Raw genomic sequence first — 20,125 nt, 5'->3', positions numbered from 1 at the left:
TACCTCGAGTTGCTTGGATGGAAATTATCGACTATTCGTCCTTTTTCCTTTTCCCCGATCTAATCCCGATCTCAGCTTATCTTGATCTATATATTATCAAATTTATCACATTCAGCATTTGGTCTATTCAATTTAGCCTATAATTTACAATTTGGAAAATTTACACATTTGCCCCTAATGTTTCACATTTTCACAATTTTGTCCTTATCACGTAAAATTGCAAATTCATGTAATTTAGTACAAACCCATGCTTATTTGAATTTAATACATGTTACTAGCAGCCCATATTTTCAATTTATTCACACTTTTAACCACCATATTTCATATTTTCTCAATTTAATCCCTTTTTGACATTTTTGTCAAAAATCACTTTATAAAAGCTATTAATCTAACATTAAACTTTCCAAATCTATCATAAATCATCAAATTACTCAAGCATTCAACAATTGCAACATGAGAAATCTTTAACAGTTTCGAAATCTAGGGTACGGGCTAGCTAGAATTTGAAGCAATAATCTCAAAAACGTAAAAATCATTAAAAATCGAGCTAAAACCATACCTTAATCTGGCCTACAAAGTGGTCGAATGTTCAAAATTTTTTAATGGCTTTCTCAAGCTTTAGTTTCAATGGAGAAGATGAACATTTTCATTTTTTTATTTAATTAACTATAATAACCATTTTACCGTTTTAACCTTTGAAAATAAATATAAAAATCACGTAATCCATGTCCATTACCATCCACTAATGCTACTAATGAGCTAATTACCATGAAAGTACTCATTCATTTCATTTCTGTAGTCATTTGGTTCATTTAACTTATAGAACTCATATTTTACGCCTTACGCGATTCAGTCCTTTTTACAGAATTAAACACTCAAATGGTAAATTTTCTTTACAAAACTTTCACCCAATAATTCTATCATATTTTATACCTTAATAAAATAATAAAATAAATATTTTCACTTCAGATTTATGGTCTCGAAATTACTAATCCGATTTGACCAAAAACAGGCTGTTACATGAGCTATGCGATAAAATTGGAAATTGGTTACTCTATTAACTGTACATGTAACCTCCCTAACCCGACCTGTAACGCCCCAAAAATTGGGCCTAGAAGAGTTGGGCTTTGAGTCTGGGATTCGGATAGAAGAAAACCTGAATATTGAGAAGTTTTGAATATTACTAGTGTTTAAATATATATATTGATAAAATATTTATGTTAGTACTAATATTTTAATTTTTATGAAAATTATTATCATTATAATTATTAGATACAAATATATTTATACAATTATTGTTGTTAATTTAGTGTTTAAATTAACATATTATCAAAAAATTTATGTATCTATTTTCATTGATTTATGGAAATTATAATTATTATTATTAGAAAAAATTTATATATATTATCGTATTTGAAATCTTCATTATTATGGTTATTATTATTATTATTATTTTATTTTTAAATAAATTTAGAAGTAATTAAAGTGTGGGAAAATTTGGACCAAGACTCTAGCAAAAAAAATTTATTATTTTTGCTTCTTTAGGGGATCTGGACATTAAGGTTTATTAATAAGTTAGGCTAAAATTAGACATAAGGAGGAGTCTGGCCCAGTGGTTAGGAGTGTTGGGCAGCAGAAAGGGAACTGAGGTTCGATACCCAGCGTGCGCAAATTGGGTTTTTTTTTAGTATACAGGTTGCGGTTGGAATAGGCCTTAAAGGAAGTTACGAATGAAGTTTGACACAAAGAGAGCCTGTGGTGCAGTGACAAGCAACGTATGTGTGTGTTAAAGAGGTTGCAGGTTCGATTCCGTACGTGAGCGAATCCTGTTTTATTTTTAAAGTGGGCCAGAACTGAAGCAGGTAAGGTTTATAATTTATTGTGACCATATATTAGCAAGGAAGGAAGCCTGGTGCAGTGGCCAGCAGCATGGGCGTGGGCGCTAGGCGGACAGAGGTCTGGGGTTCGAGTCCAGGCGAAGGTATGTTTTAATGTTATATTTTTAATGAACGGGACTTCAGCAGGTAACCTTTAAGATAAAAGGTGACGGTATATTATTGAAAACAAATGCCCGTCCCAGTGGCCAGCAGCGTGTTGGGCAACCTGGGTGTCCTAGGTTCGATCAGAGCTATGTGCAAAAGGGTGATTCTTTTTGCTGAACGTGCGTGGGAAGGACCGTATGGAATTGAAACGGTACCAGCTGCAGGAGGAGTCGGCTGAGTGGGGGACTGCTGCTCAGCAGTGGGAGTTTGAATTAAATTCAAACTTTGATTATGGCCATGAATTAAGGAGATAAGGAAGGAATTAAAATTGGAAAAGGATTTTATTTTATTCTAATCTTAATCTTATTTCTTTTTGCTCTTATTCTTTTCTATTTTTCCCAAAAGCTGAACAATTTTCTCATTTTTTTTTAATTATTTTCTTTCCTTCTCTCATCTATTCCCTCTTTTCTTTTCTTTCTCCTCTTGCCAATTGTTCTTAAGCTAATCCTCTATTTTCTCTTTCGTTATTTCTTCCACAAACTCTCTACCTCTCATTCTTCCTCTCTTTCATTTATAGTAAAAGTTGAACCGATCATTCTTTTCATTGCTAACCTAAATATCAACAAGCCAAATCTCAAGGAGTCAAAGGAAGTCGATTGCTTTATAAAGGTATACACTTGTTCTTTTCTTTTTAGCCAATTCTTGTTATTTTAAAAGCCTTTCAACTCTTTTGTCAACACCCTTTTTGGTCCATAACCACTTTTTCGTCAGTGACCCAAAAGCCAAAAGCACAGCACCCTTGGGTGACTTGGTGGCCGATTCGTAGGATCCTTGTGGTACGGGTTCTGCTAGTGTTTTAGAGCTGCGACTGTGTTGAATCGGAGTTAACACGGGATTGAAACCGTTTGGGTAAGTGAACCTTGGTAAGTGCTCGTAGCTTTAATCAATTCAATATTAGGGAGTTTAAGAAAAGCCGAAACCTCTCTAATTTAGGGAGATGGCCGAATATGGGCATAGGCCTTATGGGGTCTTCTTTTAATATTTTTGGTTTATTTATTGAAGGAGCAGCAAGGTGTAGTGTCGATTTGGAGTAGCTTGGATCACGGAGTAGCTAGGCCTAGTCATCAATCGCGACAAAGGTAAGGTGCCTAAGGCTATTATGGATGGTGGTAGAATGTGTAAGTGTTAATATTGGAAAGTTCTTAATTTGGTTCAATTATTGCGAGCTGATCTATTTAACAATTGATTATAGGAGAAATCGCATAGGAGATCTCGTCAAGGAATATCGCAAATCAGGTGTGTAACGAACCCTTTCATAGCTTAAAGCGATAAGATGCCGAAAAGCCGAAATGCCGAAATTTTGGCATTTCGAGGACTTGTGAGCAAGCGAATGCTCACTAGTTAGTTAGAATCGATGAGACGGTGAACGAGAACGATGGAAACGGTAAGAATGTGATTTTTGGCGTTCTTGGTAAGTTGGGCCTCGAGGGTCGGTGGGGCCCATTGGGCTTTGGGCCCATTTGGGTAAAAATTGTAGAAAACGGAAATCATTATATGGCATGATAAGACTGTTAAAACCGCTATGGAATATAGGCTAAATGGGCCTAGATGACGAAATTGGCTAAGTAGGGCCCATTAGGGGTTTTAGGCCCAATAACTCGATTTCGCTAAAAATGGGCCAGAATCACTGTTTGCACCCATGGATTGTTAGTAATCGTTAATGGACATGGAAACCCTAATTTTTGGTAAAATTATGAGATTACCCTTACACCATGAAAATGACCGTTTTTCCCCTAGGTAAAAATGACCATTATACCCCTAGGGTTTATGTATGATTTTAATACATGGGATTTTGATAAATATGGTATGTATGAGATGCACATGACATGTATGATATGCACATGATATGTATGATATGCACATGATGTAATCATAACTGCATTGGGTTGGGTTTTATATGGATGGAGGAAGTGAAAAGGGCTTATGCCCGATTATCAAAAGGGCTTATGCCCCGATTATAAAAGGGCTTATGCCCCGCTTATTGAAAGGGCTTTTGCCCTGCTTATTAAAAGAGGCTAGGCCTCCGGTTATATGATAAAGCACTATCTTGCCGATGGAGAGTATGGCGGGGTGGGTCGAGTTAATCCCACATGGTGTGTTGGTTGGTACGGTGGAGAGTAGCGGATGGTGGGTTGAGTAGTCTCCCCAAATGGGTTGCATTCTTTCATTGAAATTATATGTGATATTGAAATGGGCCTAAGGGCCATACCGCTTCTGATAAAGGCTTCGCCCAAGAATATGAAATTTGAAAAGGCTTCGCCCGGTGTTATGAAATATGAAATATGAAAAGGGCTATGGCCCAAGACATGTTTGAGATTGGATTTGGGCTTAGACCCAACAGTCGTTATTGTTTTGGGCTCTGAAAGGGCTTGTTGCACACTGAGTTTCCAAACTCACCCCTTTCCTTAACCTTGCAGGTGAGCCTTGATGTGGGGACTTGGTGGAGAGGATTCAGAGTGGCCACGGTGATCATCTTTGGGCTTTTAAATAAGTGTTGGTTTTCATTTAATTTCCTTTAATTATTATTTATTTTGGGTTGTAATAAGGCCAATTTTAACTTTCCTTTCATTTCTTTTCTAATTATTTTAATTTTAATAACTTTAAAAAATTGGTTAATAATTATTCAAATGGGCTAGACTTAGGACGTTTTTTCAAAATGATACTTGTTTTCAAAATATCTCAACACCAGGATTAATCGATTTATCAAAGACGTCCACTTAAACAAATTTAAACTCGATATAACAAAGTGTGGCTATGGTTGTGGGCATGTCTAGGATTGGATCCAATTAAAGAGCTTGGTACTTAAGCAGCCTTTATGGCTCACCTCCTTTGTCTCGGATACCTACCTGGTGCCCAGCTTCCATACACTTTGTTAACTCAATAAAATGTATGGTTTTAAAACACTAAAACGGAACGTGGGTTTTCAACTCCAATGTGGCACGTCGATTCGCCATAACGTCTGGGCGGGTTTGGGGTGTTACATTTAGTGGTATCAGAGCCTAGGTTGCAACAACTCGGTTGTGGATCGGGTCCAAAATTTTTTTCGAAAACTTAGGCCTAAGAAGGGTATTTTTGGAGATGGTTTTTGAAATGTTCATTTTAAAGATATTTTATGAGTATATTTGTTAAAATGGTACAAGTTTTTATGTTTTAAACAAGAGTTTCAAAATAAGGGTGCTTTCAAATCAAAATTTTTAAATTTCTACCCTCTATAAGCAAAAATATGGCTTTTTGAGTTTTAAATGGATTGGAGAAAGAAGTGGCGCACTGAATCCCCGGCACCAAGTCTGTAAGTATACTCTCTTTATGTTATGTGATATTGATATGATGCTATGAATAGAACTGAGACCCTACTATGATACTCTAGATAAGGTAGAGCTGTAAAACCCTAGAATATCGAGACTGTAGCTAGTCTATGATTCTGTGAAAATAGAAACTCTAAAATACTATCTCTGCATAAGACATATGAATAAATAGTAAAACTTTTTGAGATCTTTGTAGTTATTTGATATGTGTACTGGTAATGTAGAGTATTGATATGGATTCTGAGGGTAAGCAAAGTCTGCCAACTTCGGGTAGCGGTAACTCGGAGCTTGGTACTGAGGCACTGGCCGAGATAGTAAGGAAAGTGGTAGAGAAAGTATTACCAAAATTAAGGAAATTAGGGAAACGCTTCAAATAGGGTGCCTGGAGTGTAAAAAGAGGAAGGATCCTAGTTCTCAAAGAACAGAGCCTCGTTCTGTGAAACATGTTAAGACACGACCAAACTTTCCAACCTGCAAAGACTGCAACGGGCGTCATTCGGGTGAATGCCATAGGAAGACAGGAGCATGTCTTAGATGTGGGTCCAAGGAGCATCGAGCTCGAGATTGCCAAGTTTATTCTATTTGAGTGTGTGCTACGAATTGTATGCGTAAATGTTTCCTTATTTCGGTAATTAGATGTTCTGGGTCGCATTAAAATTATTTATATCAGAGTGCGCAGCGGTAGCATATTAGCATAGTGGTTCGACTTGAGTAATACAGTTAGTTGATAGTTGGAAATTTCGAGGACGAAATTTTTTTTTTAGGGGGATAGAGTTGTAACGCCCCAAAAATTGGGCCTAGAAGAGTTGGGCTTTGAGTCTGGGATTCGGATAGAAGAAAACCTGAATATTGAGAAGTTTTGAATATTACTAGTGTTTAAATATATATATTGATAAAATATTTATGTTAGTACTAATATTTTAATTTTTATGAAAATTATTATCATTATAATTATTAGATACAAATATATTTATACAATTATTGTTGTTAATTTAGTGTTTAAATTAACATATTATCAAAAATTTTACTTGTATCTATTTTCATTGATTTATGGAAATTATAATTATTATTATTAGGAAAAAATTTATATATATTATCGTATTTGAAATCTTCATTATTATGGTTATTATTATTATTATTATTTTAGTTTTAAATAAATTTAGAAGTAATTAAAGTGTGGGAAAAATTGGACCAAGACTCTAGCAAAAAAAATTATTATTTTTGCTTCTTTAGGGATCTGGACATTAAGGTTTATTAATAAGTTAGGCTAAAATAAGACATAAGGAGGAGTCGGCCCGGTGGTTAGGAGTGTTGGGCGTGAGAAGGAACTAAGGTTCGATACCAGCGTCATAAATTGGGTTTTTTAGTATACAAGTTGCGGTTGGAATAGGCCTTAAAGGAAGTTACGAATGAAGTTTGACACAAAGAGAGCACGTGGTGCGGTGACAAGCAACGTATGTGTGTGTTAAAGAGGTCGCAGAGTTCGATTCCGTACATGAGCGAATCTGTTTTATTTTAAAGTGGGCGAATCAAGGTAAGGTTTATAATTTATTGTGACCATATATTAGCAAGGAAGGAAGCCTAGTGCAAAGGCAGCTGACATGGGCGTGGGCGCTAGGCGGACGAGGTCCGGGTTCGAGTCCAGCGAAGGTATGTTTTAATGTTATATTTTTAATGAACGGGACTTCAGAGGTAACCTTTAAGATAAAAGGTGACGGTATATTATTGAAAACAAATGCCCGTCCCAAGGCGCAGCTGCGTCTTTGGGCAACTGGGTGTCCTAGGTTCGATCAGCGCTATGCATAAAAGGGTGATTCTTTTTGCTGAGCGTGCGTGGGAAGGACCATATGGAATTGAAACGGTACCAGTTGCAGGAGGAGTCGGTGAGTGGGGGACTGCTGCTCAGCGGTGGGAGTTTGAATTAAATTCAAACTTTGATTATGGCCATGAATTAAGGAGATAAGGAAGGAATTAAAATTGGAAAAGGATTTTATTTTATTCTAATCTTAATCTTATTTCTTTTTGCTCTTATTCTTTTCTATTTTTCCCAAAAGCTGAACAATTTTCTCATTTTTTTTAATTATTTTCTTTCCTTCTCTCATCTATTCCCCTCTTTTCTTTTCTTTCTCCTCTTGCCAATTGTTCTTAAGCTAATCCCTCTATTTTCTCTTTCGTTATTTCTTCCACAAACTCTCTACCTCTCATTCTTCCTCTCTTTCATTTATAGTAAAAGCTGAACCGATCATTCTTTTCATTGCTAACCGAATATCAACAAGCCAAATCTCGAAGGAGTCAAAGGAAGTCGATTGCTTTATAAAGGTATACACTTGTTCTTTTTCTTTTTAGCCGATTCTTGTTATTTTAAAAAGCCTTTCAACTCTTTTGTCAACACCCTTTTTGGTCCATAACCACTTTTTCTTCAGTGACCCAAAAGCCAAAAGCACAGCACCCTTGGGTGACTTGGTGGCCGATTCGTAGGATCCTTGTGGTACGTGTTACGCTAGTGTTTTAGAGTGCATTGCGTTGAATTGGAGTTAACACGGGATTGAAACCTTTTGGGTAAGTGAACCATGGTAAGTGCTCGTAGCTTTAATCAATTCAATATTAGGGAGTTTAAGAAAAGCCGAAACCTCTCTAATTTAGGGAGATGGCCGAATATGGGCATAGGCCTTATGGGGTCTTCTTTTAATATTTTTGGTTTATTTATTGAAGGAGCAGCAAGGTGTAGTGTCGATTTGGAGTAGCTTGGATCGCCGGAGTAGCTAGGCCTAGTCATCAATAGCGACAAAGGTAAGGTGCCTAAGGCCATTATGGATGGTGGCCGAATGTGTAAGTGTTAATATTGGAAAGTTCTTAATTTGGTTCAATTATTGCGAGCTGATCTATTTAACAATTGATTATAGGAGAAATCGCATAGGAGATCTCGTCAAGGAATATCGCAAATCAGGTGTGTAACGAACCCTTTCATAACTTAAAGCGATAAGATGTTGAAAAGCGAAATGCCAAATTCGGCATTTCGAGGACTTATGAGCAATGAACGCTCACTAGTTAGTTAGAATCGATGAGACGGTGATCGAGAACGATGGAAACGGTAAGAATGTGATTTTTGGCGTTCACGGTAAGTTGGGCCTCGAGGGTCGAAATGGGGCCCATTGGGCTTTCGGCCCATTTGGGTAAAATTGGTAGAAAATGAAATCTAGTTATATGGCATGATAAGACCGTTAAAACCGCTATGGAATATAGGCTAAATGGGCCTAGATGACGAAATTGGCTAAGTAGGGCCCATTAGGGTTTTAGGCCCAATAACTCGATTTCGCTAAAAATGGGCCGAATCACTTGTTTGCACCCATGGATTGTTAGTAATCGTTAATGGACATGGAAACCCTAATTTTGGTAAAATTATGAGATTACCCTTACACCATGAAAATGACCGTTTTCCCTAGGTAAAATGACCATTATACCCCTAGGGTTTATGTATGATTTTAATACATGGGATTTTGATAAATATGGTATGTATGAGATGCACATGACATGTATGATATGCACATGATATGTATGATATGCACATGATGTAATCATAAATGCATTGGGTTGGGTTTTTATATGGATGGAGGAAGTGAAAAGGGCTTATGCCCCGATTATCAAAAGGGCTTATGCCCGATTATAAAAGGGCTTATGCCCCCGATTATTGAAAGGGCTTTTGCCCGATTATTAAAAGAGGCTAGGCCTCGGTTATATGATAATGATAAAGCTATCTTTGCCGATGGAGAGTATGGCGGGGTGGGTCGAGTTAATCCCACATGGTGTGTTGGTTGGTACGGGTGGAGAGTAGCGGATGGTGGGTTGAGTAGTCTCCCAAATGGGTTGCATTCTTTCATTGAAATTATATGTGATATTGAAATGGGCCTAAGGGCCATACTGTTTCTGATAAAAAGGCTTGCCCAATGGTATGAAATTTGAAAAGGCTTGACCCAGTGTTATGAAATATGAAATATGAAAAGGGCTATGGCCCAAGACATGTTTGAGATTGGATTTGGGCTTAGACCCAACAGTCATTATTGTTTTGGGCTCGAAAGGGGCTTGTTGCACATGAGTTTCCAAACTCACCCCTTTCCTTAACCTTGCGGTGAGCCTTGATGTGGGGACTTGGTAGGAGGGATTCAGAGTGGCCACGGTGATCATCTTTGGGCTTTTAAATAAGTGTTGGTTTTCATTTAATTTCCTTTAATTATTATTTATTTTTGGGTTGTAATAAGGCCAATTTTAACTTTCCTTTCATTTCTTTTCGAATTATTTTAATTTTAATAACTTTAAAAAATTGGTTAATAATTATTCAAATGGGCTAGACTTAGGACGTTTTTCAAAATGATACTTGTTTTCAAAATATCTCAACACCACGATTAATCGATTTATCAAAGTCGTCCACTTAAACAAATTTAAACTCGATATAACAAAGTGTGGCTATGGTTGTGGGCATGTCTAGGATTGGATCCAATTAAAGAGCTTGGTACTTAGCGACCTTTATGGCTCACCTCCTTTGTCTCGGATACCTACACGGTGCCCGACTTCCATACACTTTGTTAACTCAATAAAATGTATGGTTTTAAAACACTAAAAATGGAACGTGGGTTTTCAACTCCAATGTGGCACGTCGATTCGGCCATAACGTCTGGGCGGGTTTGGGGTGTTACATTTAGTGGTATCAGAGCCTAGGTTGCAACAACTCGGTTGTGGATCGGGTCCAAAATTTTTTCCGAAAACTTAGGCCTAAGAAGGGTATTTTTGGAGATGGTTTTTGAAATGTTCATTTTAAAGATATTTTGCGGAGTATATTTGTTAAAATGGTACAAGTTTTTATGTTTTAAACAAGAGTTTCAAAATAAGGGTGCTTTCAAATCAAAATTTTAAATTTCTACCTCTATAAGCAAAAATATGGCTTTTTGAGTTTTAAATGGATTGGAGAAAGAAGTGGCGCTTGAATCCCGGCACCAAGTCTGTAAGTATACTCTCTTTATGTTATGTGATATTGATATGATGCTATGAATAGAACTGAGACCCTACTATGATACTCTAGATAAGGTAGAGTCAGTAAACCCTAGAATATCGAGACCTGTAGCTAGTCTATGATTACGTGAAAATAGAAACTCTAAAATACTATCTCTGCATAAGACATATGAATAAATAGTAAAACTTTTTTGAGATCTTTGTAGTTATTTGATATGTGTACTTGGTAATGTAGAGTATTGATATGGATTCGAGGGTAAGCAAAGTCCGCCAACTTGGTGTGGTAACTCGGAGCTTGGTCTTGAGGCAATGGCCGAGATAGTAAGGAAAGTGGTAGAGAAAGTATTACCAAAATTAAGGAAATTAGGGAAATGCTTCAAATAGGGTGCTTGGAGTGTAAAAGAGGAAGGATCCTAGTTCTCAAAGAACGAGCCTCGTTACGTGAAACATGTTAAGACACGACCAAACTTTCCAACTGCAAAGACTTCAGCAGGCGTCATTCGGTGAATGCCATAGGAAGACAGGAGCATGTCTTAGATGTGGGTCCAAGGAGCATCGAGCTCGAGATTGCCAAGTTTATTCTATTTGAGTGTGTGTTAATTGTATGCGTAAATGTTTCCTTATTTCGGTAATTAGATGTTCGGGTCGCATTAAAATTATTTATATCGAGTCTTGTGATGATAGCATATTAGCATAGTGGTTCGACTTGAGTAATGATTAGTTGATAGTTGGAAATTTCGAGGACGAAATTTTTTTTAGGGATAGAGTTGTAACGCCCAAAAATTGGGCCTAGAAGAGTTGGGCTTTGAGTGCAGGATTCGGATAGAAGAAAACACGAATATTGAGAAGTTTTGAATATTACTAGTGTTTAAATATATATATTGATAAAATATTTATGTTAGTACTAATATTTTAATTTTTATGAAAATTATTATCATTATAATTATTAGATACAAATATATTTATACAATTATTGTTGTTAATTTAGTGTTTAAATTAACATATTATCAAAAATTTTATTGTATCTATTTTCATTGATTTATGGAAATTATAATTATTATTATTAGGAAAAAATTTATATATATTATCGTATTTGAAATCTTCATTATTATGGTTATTATTATTATTATTATTTTAGTTTTAAAATAAATTTAGAAGTAATTAAAGTGTGGGAAAAATTGGGACCAAGACTCTAGCAAAAAAAATTATTATTTTTGCTTCTTTAGGGATCTGGACATTAAGGTTTATTAATAAGTTAGGCTAAAATAAGACATAAGGAGGAGTCGGCCCGGTGGTTAGGAGTGTTGGGCGTGAAAGGAACTAAGGTTCGATACCAGCGTCCATAAATTGGGTTTTTTTAGTATACAGAGTTGCGGTTGGAATAGGCCTTAAAGGAAGTTCTGAATGAAGTTTGACACAAAGAGAGCACGTGGTGCGATGACAAGCAACGTATGTGTGTGTTAAAGAGGTCGCAGTTCGATTCCGTACATGAGCGAATCTGTTTTATTTTTAAAGTGGGCGAATCAAGCGGTAAGGTTTATAATTTATTGTGACCATATATTAGCAAGGAAGGAAGCCTAGTGCAAGGGCGGCAACATGGGCGTGGGCGCTAAGCGGACGGAGGTCCGGGGTTCGAGTCGAGCGAAGGTATGTTTTAATGTTATATTTTTAATGAACAGGACTTCAGAGAGTAACCTTTAAGATAAAAGGTGACGATATTATTGAAAACAAATGCCCGTCCCAAAGGCCAGCGTCTTTGGGCAACCTGGGTGTCCTAGGTTCGATCAGCGCTATGCAAAAGGGTGATTCTTTTGCTGAACGTGCGTGGGAAGGACCATATGGAATTGAAACAGTACCACCGCGGAGGAGTCGGTGAGTGGGGGCTGCTGCTTTCGGCGGTGGGAGTTTGAATTAAATTCAAACTTTGATTATGGCCATGAATTAAGGAGATAAGGAAGGAATTAAAATTGGAAAAGGATTTTATTTTATTCTAATCTTAATCTTATTTCTTTTTGCTCTTATTCTTTTCTATTTTTCCCAAAAGTGAACAATTTTCTCATTTTTTTTAATTATTTTCTTTCCTTCTCTCATCTATTCCCTCTTTTCTTTTCTTTCTCCTCTTGCCAATTGTTCTTAAGCTAATCCTCTATTTTCTCTTTCGTTATTTCTTCCACAAACTCTCTACCTCTCATTCTTCCTCTCTTTCATTTATAGTAAAAGTTGAACCGATCATTCTTTTCATTGCTAACCGAATATCAACAAGCCAAATCCAAAGGAGTCAAAGGAAGTCGATTGCTTTATAAAGGTATACACTTGTTCTTTTTCTTTTAGCCGATTCTTGTTATTTTAAAAAGCCTTTCAACTCTTTTGTCAACACCCTTTTGGTCCATAACCACTTTTTCGTCGATGACCCAAAAGCCAAAAGCACAAAGACCCTTGGGTGACTTGGTGGTCGATTCGTAGTATCCTTGTGGTACGGGTTACGCTAGTGTTTTAGAGTCATGCATTGCGTTGAATTGGAGTTAACACGGATTGAAACCTTTTGGGTAAGTGAACCATGGTAAGTGCTCGTAGCTTTAATCAATTCAATATTAGGGAGTTTAAGAAAAGCGAAACCTCTCTAATTTAGGAGATGGCGAATATGGGCATAGGCCTTATGGGGTCTTCTTTTAATATTTTTGGTTTATTTATTGAAGGAGCAGCAAGGTGTAGTGTCGATTTGGAGTAGCTTGGATCACGGAGTAGCTAGGCCTAGTCATCAATAGCGACAAAGGTAAGGTGCCTAAGGCCATTATGGATGGTGGCGAATGTGTAAGTGTTAATATTGGAAAGTTCTTAATTTGGTTCAATTATTGCGAGCTGATCTATTTAACAATTGATTATAGGAGAAATCGTGTAGGAGATCTCGTCAAGGAATATCGCAAATCGGTGTGTAACGAACCCTTTCATAACTTAAAGCGATAAGATGCGAAAAGTCAAATGCCAAATTACGGCATTTCGAGGACTTGTGAGCAATGAACGCTCACTAGTTAGTTAGAATCGATGAGATGGTGAACGAGAATGATGGAAACGGTAAGAATGTGATTTTTGGCGTTCTCGGTAAGTTGGGCCTCGAGGGTCGAAGTGGGGCCCATTGGGCTTTCGGCCCATTTGGGTAAAATTGGTAGAAAATGAAATCTAGTTATATGGCATGATAAGACCGATAAAACCGCTATGGAATATAGGCTAAATGGGCCTAGATGACGAAATTGGCTAAGTAGGGCCCATTAGGGTTTTAGGCCCAATAACTCGATTTCGCTAAAATGGGCCGAATCACTGTTTGCACCCATGGATTGTTAGTAATCGTTAATGGACATGGAAACCCTAATTTTGGTAAAATTATGAGATTACCCTTACACCATGAAAATGACCGTTTTCCCCTAGGTAAAATGACCATTATACCCCTAGGGTTTATGTATGATTTTAATACATGGGATTTTGATAAATATGGTATGTATGAGATGCACATGACATGTATGATATGCACATGATATGTATGATATGCACATGATGTAATCATAAATGCATTGGGTTGGGTTTTTATATGGATGGAGGAAGTGAAAAGGGCTTATGCCCCGATTATCAAAAGGGCTTATGCCCCGAAAGGCTTATAAAAGGGCTTATGCCCCGATTATTGAAAGGGCTTTTGCCCCGATTATTAAAAAGAGGCTAGGCCTCGGTTATATGATAAAGCACTATCTTTGCCAATGGAGAGTATGGCGGGGTGGGTCGAGTTAATCCCACATGGTGTGTTGGTTGGTACGGGTGGAGAGTAGCGGATGGTGGGTTGAGTAGTCTCCCCAAATGGGTTGCATTCTTTCATTGAAATTATATGTGATATTGAAATGGGCCTAAGGGCCATACTGTTTCTGATAAAAAGGCTTGACCCGATAATATGAAATTTGAAAAGGCTTGACCCAGTGTTATGAAATATGAAATATGAAAAGGGCTATGGCCCAAGACATGTTTGAGATTGGATTTGGGCTTAGACCCAACAGTGTTATTGTTTTGGGCTCGAAAGGGCTTGTTGCACATGAGTTTCCAAACTCACCCCTTTCCTTAACCTTGCGGTGAGCCTTGATGTGGGGACTTGGGCGGAGAGGATTCAGTGTGGCCACGGTGATCATCTTTGGGCTTTTAAATAAGTGTTGGTTTTCATTTAATTTCCTTTAATTATTATTTATTTTGGGTTGTAATAAGGCCAATTTTAACTTTCCTTTCATTTCTTTTGGGATTATTTTAATTTTAATAACTTTAAAAAATTGGTTAATAATTATTCAAATGGGCTAGACTTAGGACGTTTTTCAAAATGATACTTGTTTTCAAAATATCTCAACACCACGATTAATCGATTTATCAAAGACGTCCACTTAAACAAATTTAAACTCGATATAACAAAGTGTGGCTATGGTTGTGGGCATGTCTAGGATTGGATCCAATTAAAGAGCTTGGTACTTAGCGACCTTTATGGCTCACCTCCTCTGTCTCGGATACCTACACGGTGCCCGACTTCCATACACTTTGTTAACTCAATAAAATGTATGGTTTTAAAACACTAAAAATGGAACGTGGGTTTTCAACTCCAATGTGGCACGTCGATTCGGCCATAACGTCTGGGCGGGTTTGGGGTGTTACATTTAGTGGTATCGAGCCTAGGTTGCAACAACTTCGGTTGTGGATCGGGTCCAAAATTTTTTCAAAACTTAGGCCTAAGAAGGGTATTTTTGGAGATGGTTTTGAAATGTTCATTTTAAAGATATTTTATGGAGTATATTTGTTAAAATGGTACAAGTTTTATGTTTTAAACAAGAGTTTCAAAATAAGGGTGCTTTCAAATCAAAATTTTAAATTTCTACCCTCTATAAGCAAAAATATGGCTTTTGAGTTTTAAATGGATTGGAGAAAGAAGTGGCGCATGAATCCCGGCACCAAGTCTGTAAGTATACTCTCTTTATGTTATGTGATATTGATATGATGCTATGAATAGAATGAGACCCTACTATGATACTCTAGATAAGGTAGAGTCAGTAAAACCCTAGAATATCGAGGCTGTAGCTAGTCTATGATTACGTGAAAATAGAAACTCTAAAATACTATCTCTGCATAAGACATATGAATAAATAGTAAAACTTTTTGAGATCTTTGTAGTTATTTGATATGTGTCTTGGTAATGTAGAGTATTGATATGGATTCGAGGGTAAGCAAAGTCGCCAACTTGGTGTAGCGGTAACTTCGGAGCTTGGTACTGAGGCACTGGCCGAGATAGTAAGGAAAGTGGTAGAGAAAGTATTACCAAAATTAAGGAAATTAGGGAAATGCTTCAAATAGGGTGCTTGGAGTGTAAAAGAGGAAGGATCCTAGTTCTCAAAGAATAGCCTCGTTTACGTGAAACATGTTAAGACACGACCAAACTTTCCAACCTGCAAAGACTGCAACGGGCGTCATTCGGGTGAATGCCATAGGAAGACAGGAGCATGTCTTAGATGTGGGTCCAAGGAGCATCGAGCTCGAGATTGCCAAGTTTATTCTATTTGAGTGTGTGCTACGAATTGTATGCGTAAATGTTTCCTTATTTCGGTAATTAGATGTTCTGGGTCGCATTAAAATTATTTATATCGAGTGCGCAGCGGTAGCATATTAGCATAGTGGTTCGACTTGAGTAATCTGATTAGTTGATAGTTGGAAATTTCGAGGACGAAATTTTTTTTAGGGGATAGAGTTGTAACGCCCCAAAATTGGGCCTAGAAGAGTTGGGCTTTGAGTCCAGGATTCGGATAGAAGAAAACACGAATATTGAGAAGTTTTGAATATTACTAGTGTTTAAATATATATATTGATAAAATATTTATGTTAGTACTAATATTTTAATTTTTATGAAAATTATTATCATTATAATTATTAGATACAAATATATTTATACAATTATTGTTGTTAATTTAGTGTTTAAATTAACATATTATCAAAAATTTTCTTGTATCTATTTTCATTGATTTATGGAAATTATAATTATTATTATTAGGAAAAAATTTATATATATTATCGTATTTGAAATCTTCATTATTATGGTTATTATTATTATTATTATTTTAGTTTTTAAATAAATTTAGAAGTAATTAAAGTGTGGGAAAAATTGGGACCAAGACTCTAGCAAAAAAAATTATTATTTTTGCTTCTTTAGGGATCTGGACATTAAGGTTTATTAATAAGTTAGGCTAAAATAAGACATAAGGAGGAGTCGGCCCGGTGGTTAGGAGTGTTGGGCGTGAAAGGGAACTAAGGTTCGATACCAGCGTCATAAATTGGGTTTTTTAGTATACAAGTTGCGGTTGGAATAGGCCTTAAAGGAAGTTCTGAATGAAGTTTGACACAAAGAGAGCACGTGGTGCGATGACAAGCAACGTATGTGTGTGTTAAAGAGGTCGCAGTTCGATTCCGTACATGAGCGAATCTGTTTTATTTTAAAGTGGGCGAATCAAGGTAAGGTTTATAATTTATTGTGACCATATATTAGCAAGGAAGGAAGCCTAGTGCAATGGCGCTGACATGGGCGTGGGCGCTAGGCGGACGAGGTCCTGGGTTCGAGTCCGAGCTAAGGTATGTTTTAATGTTATATTTTTAATGAACGGGACTTCAGCAGTAACCTTTAAGATAAAAGGTGATAGTATATTATTGAAAACAAATGCCCGTCCCAAAGGCTGCCAGCGTCTTTGGGCAACACTGGGTGTCCTAGGTTCGATCAGCGCTATGCGCAAAAGGGTGATTCTTTTTGCTGAGCGTGCGTGGGAAGGACCATATGGAATTGAAACGGTACCAGTTGCAGGAGGAGTCGGTGAGTGGGGGACTGCTGCTTTCGGCGGTGGGAGTTTGAATTAAATTCAAACTTTGATTATGGCCATGAATTAAGGAGATAAGGAAGGAATTAAAATTGGAAAAGGATTTTATTTTATTCTAATCTTAATCTTATTTCTTTTGCTCTTATTCTTTTCTATTTTTCCCAAAAGTGAACAATTTTCTCATTTTTTTTAATTATTTTCTTTCCTTCTCTCATCTATTCCCCTCTTTTCTTTTCTTTCTCCTCTTGCCAATTGTTCTTAAGCTAATCCCTCTATTTTCTCTTTCGTTATTTCTTCCACAAACTCTCTACCTCTCATTCTTCCTCTCTTTCATTTATAGTAAAAGCTGAACCGATCATTCTTTTCATTGCTAACTGAATATCAACAAGCCAAATCCCGAAGGAGTCAAAGGAAGTCGATTGCTTTATAAAGGTATACACTTGTTCTTTTTCTTTTTAGCCGATTCTTGTTATTTTAAAAAGCCTTTCAACTCTTTTGTCAACACCCTTTTTGGTCCATAACCACTTTTTCGTCAGTGACCCAAAAGCCAAAAGCACAGCACCCTTGGGTGACTTGGTGGCTGATTCGTAGTATCCTTGTGGTACAGGTTCTGCTAGTGTTTTAGAGCTGCGACTGCGTTGAATTGGAGTTAACACGGGATTGAAACCTTTTGGGTAAGTGAACCATGGTAAGTGCTCGTAGCTTTAATCAATTCAATATTAGGGAGTTTAAGAAAAGCCGAAACCTCTCTAATTTAGGGAGATGGCCGAATATGGGCATAGGCCTTATGGGGTCTTCTTTTAATATTTTTGGTTTATTTATTGAAGGAGCAGCAAGGTGTAGTGTCGATTTGGAGTAGCTTGGATCGCCGGAGTAGCTAGGCCTAGTCATCAATAGCGACAAAGGTAAGGTGCCTAAGGCCATTATGGATGGTGGCCGAATGTGTAAGTGTTAATATTGGAAAGTTCTTAATTTGGTTCAATTATTGCGAGCTGATCTATTTAACAATTGATTATAGGAGAAATCGCATAGGAGATCTCGTCAAGGAATATCGCAAATCAGGTGTGTAACGAACCCTTTCATAACTTAAAGCGATAAGATGCGAAAAGCGAAATGCCAAATTCGGCATTTCGAGGACTTGTGAGCAAGAGAACGCTCACTAGTTAGTTAGAATCGATGAGATGGTGATCGAGAACGATGGAAACGGTAAGAATGTGATTTTTGGCGTTCTGGTAAGTTGGGCCTCGAGGGTCGAAGTGGGGCCCATTGGGCTTTCGGGCCCATTTGGATAAAATTGGTAGAAAATGAAATCTAGTTATATGGCATGATAAGACCGTTAAAACCGCTATGGAATATAGGCTAAATGGGCCTAGATGACGAAATTGGCTAAGTAGGGCCCATTAGGGTTTTAGGCCCAATAACTCGATTTCGCTAAAATGGGCCGAATCACTTGTTTGCACCCATGGATTGTTAGTAATCGTTAATGGACATGGAAACCCTAATTTTGGTAAAATTATGAGATTACCCTTACACCATGAAAATGACCGTTTTTCCCTAGGTAAAATGACCATTATACCCCTAGGGTTTATGTATGATTTTAATACATGGGATTTTGATAAATATGGTATGTATGAGATGCACATGACATGTATGATATGCACATGATATGTATGATATGCACATGATGTAATCATAAATGCATTGGGTTGGGTTTTTATATGGATGGAGGAAGTGAAAAGGGTTTATGCCCGATTATCAAAGGGCTTATGCCCTAGTTATCAAAAGGGCTTATGCCCCGATTATAAAAGGGCTTATGCCCTGATTATTGAAAGGGCTTTTGCCCGATTATTAAAAGAGGCTAGGCCTCGGTTATATGATAAAGCACTATCTTGCCGGTGGAGAGTATGGCGGGGTGGGTCGAGTTAATCCCCACATGGTGTGTTGGTTGGTGCGGGTGGAGAGTAGCGGATGGTGGGTTGAGTAGTCTCCCAAATGGGTTGCATTCTTTCATTGAAATTATATGTGATATTGAAATGGGCCTAAGGGCCATACCGTTTCTGATAAAGGCTTGACCCGAGAATATGAAATTTGAAAAGGCTTGCCCAGTGTTATGAAATATGAAATATGAAAAGGGCTATGGCCCAAGACATGTTTGAGATTGGATTTGGGCTTAGACCCAACAGTGATTATTGTTTTGGGCTCTGAAGGGGCTTGTTGCACACTGAGTTTCCAAACTCACCCCTTTCCTTAACCTTGCGGTGAGCCTTGATGTGGGGACTTGGGTGGAGAGGATTGAGTGGCCACGGTGATCATCTTTGGGCTTTTAAATAAGTGTTGGTTTTCATTTAATTTCCTTTAATTATTATTTATTTTTGGGTTGTAATAAGGCCAATTTTAACTTTCCTTTCATTTCTTTTGGGATTATTTTAATTTTAATAACTTTAAAAAATTGGTTAATAATTATTCAAATGGGCTAGACTTAGGGCGTGTTTTCAAAATGATACTTGTTTTCAAAATATCTCAACACCACGATTAATCGATTTATCAAAGTCGTCCACTTAAACAAATTTAAACTCGATATAACAAAGTGTGGCTATGGTTGTGGGCATGTCTAAGATTGGATCCAATTAAAGAGCTTGGTACTTAAGCGACCTTCATGGCTCACCTCCTCTGTCTCGGATACCTACACGGTGCCCGGCTTCCATACACTTTGTTAACTCAATAAAATGTATGGTTTTAAAACACTAAAACGGGCGTGGGTTTTCAACTCCAATGTGGCACGTCAGATTCGGCCATAACGTCTGGGCCGGGTTTGGGGTGTTACACGACCTAGCTGTTATGACCAAGTCATGAAAGTTACATTAACCGCCAAGATGGCCAGTAAAATGTTCATGTTAAGTAA

This window comes from Gossypium arboreum, chromosome 8 (genome assembly GCF_025698485.1).
Source record: "Gossypium arboreum isolate Shixiya-1 chromosome 8, ASM2569848v2, whole genome shotgun sequence".
Classification (NCBI taxonomy): Eukaryota; Viridiplantae; Streptophyta; class Magnoliopsida; order Malvales; family Malvaceae; genus Gossypium; species Gossypium arboreum.
This window is presented reverse-complemented; position numbering follows the sequence as displayed.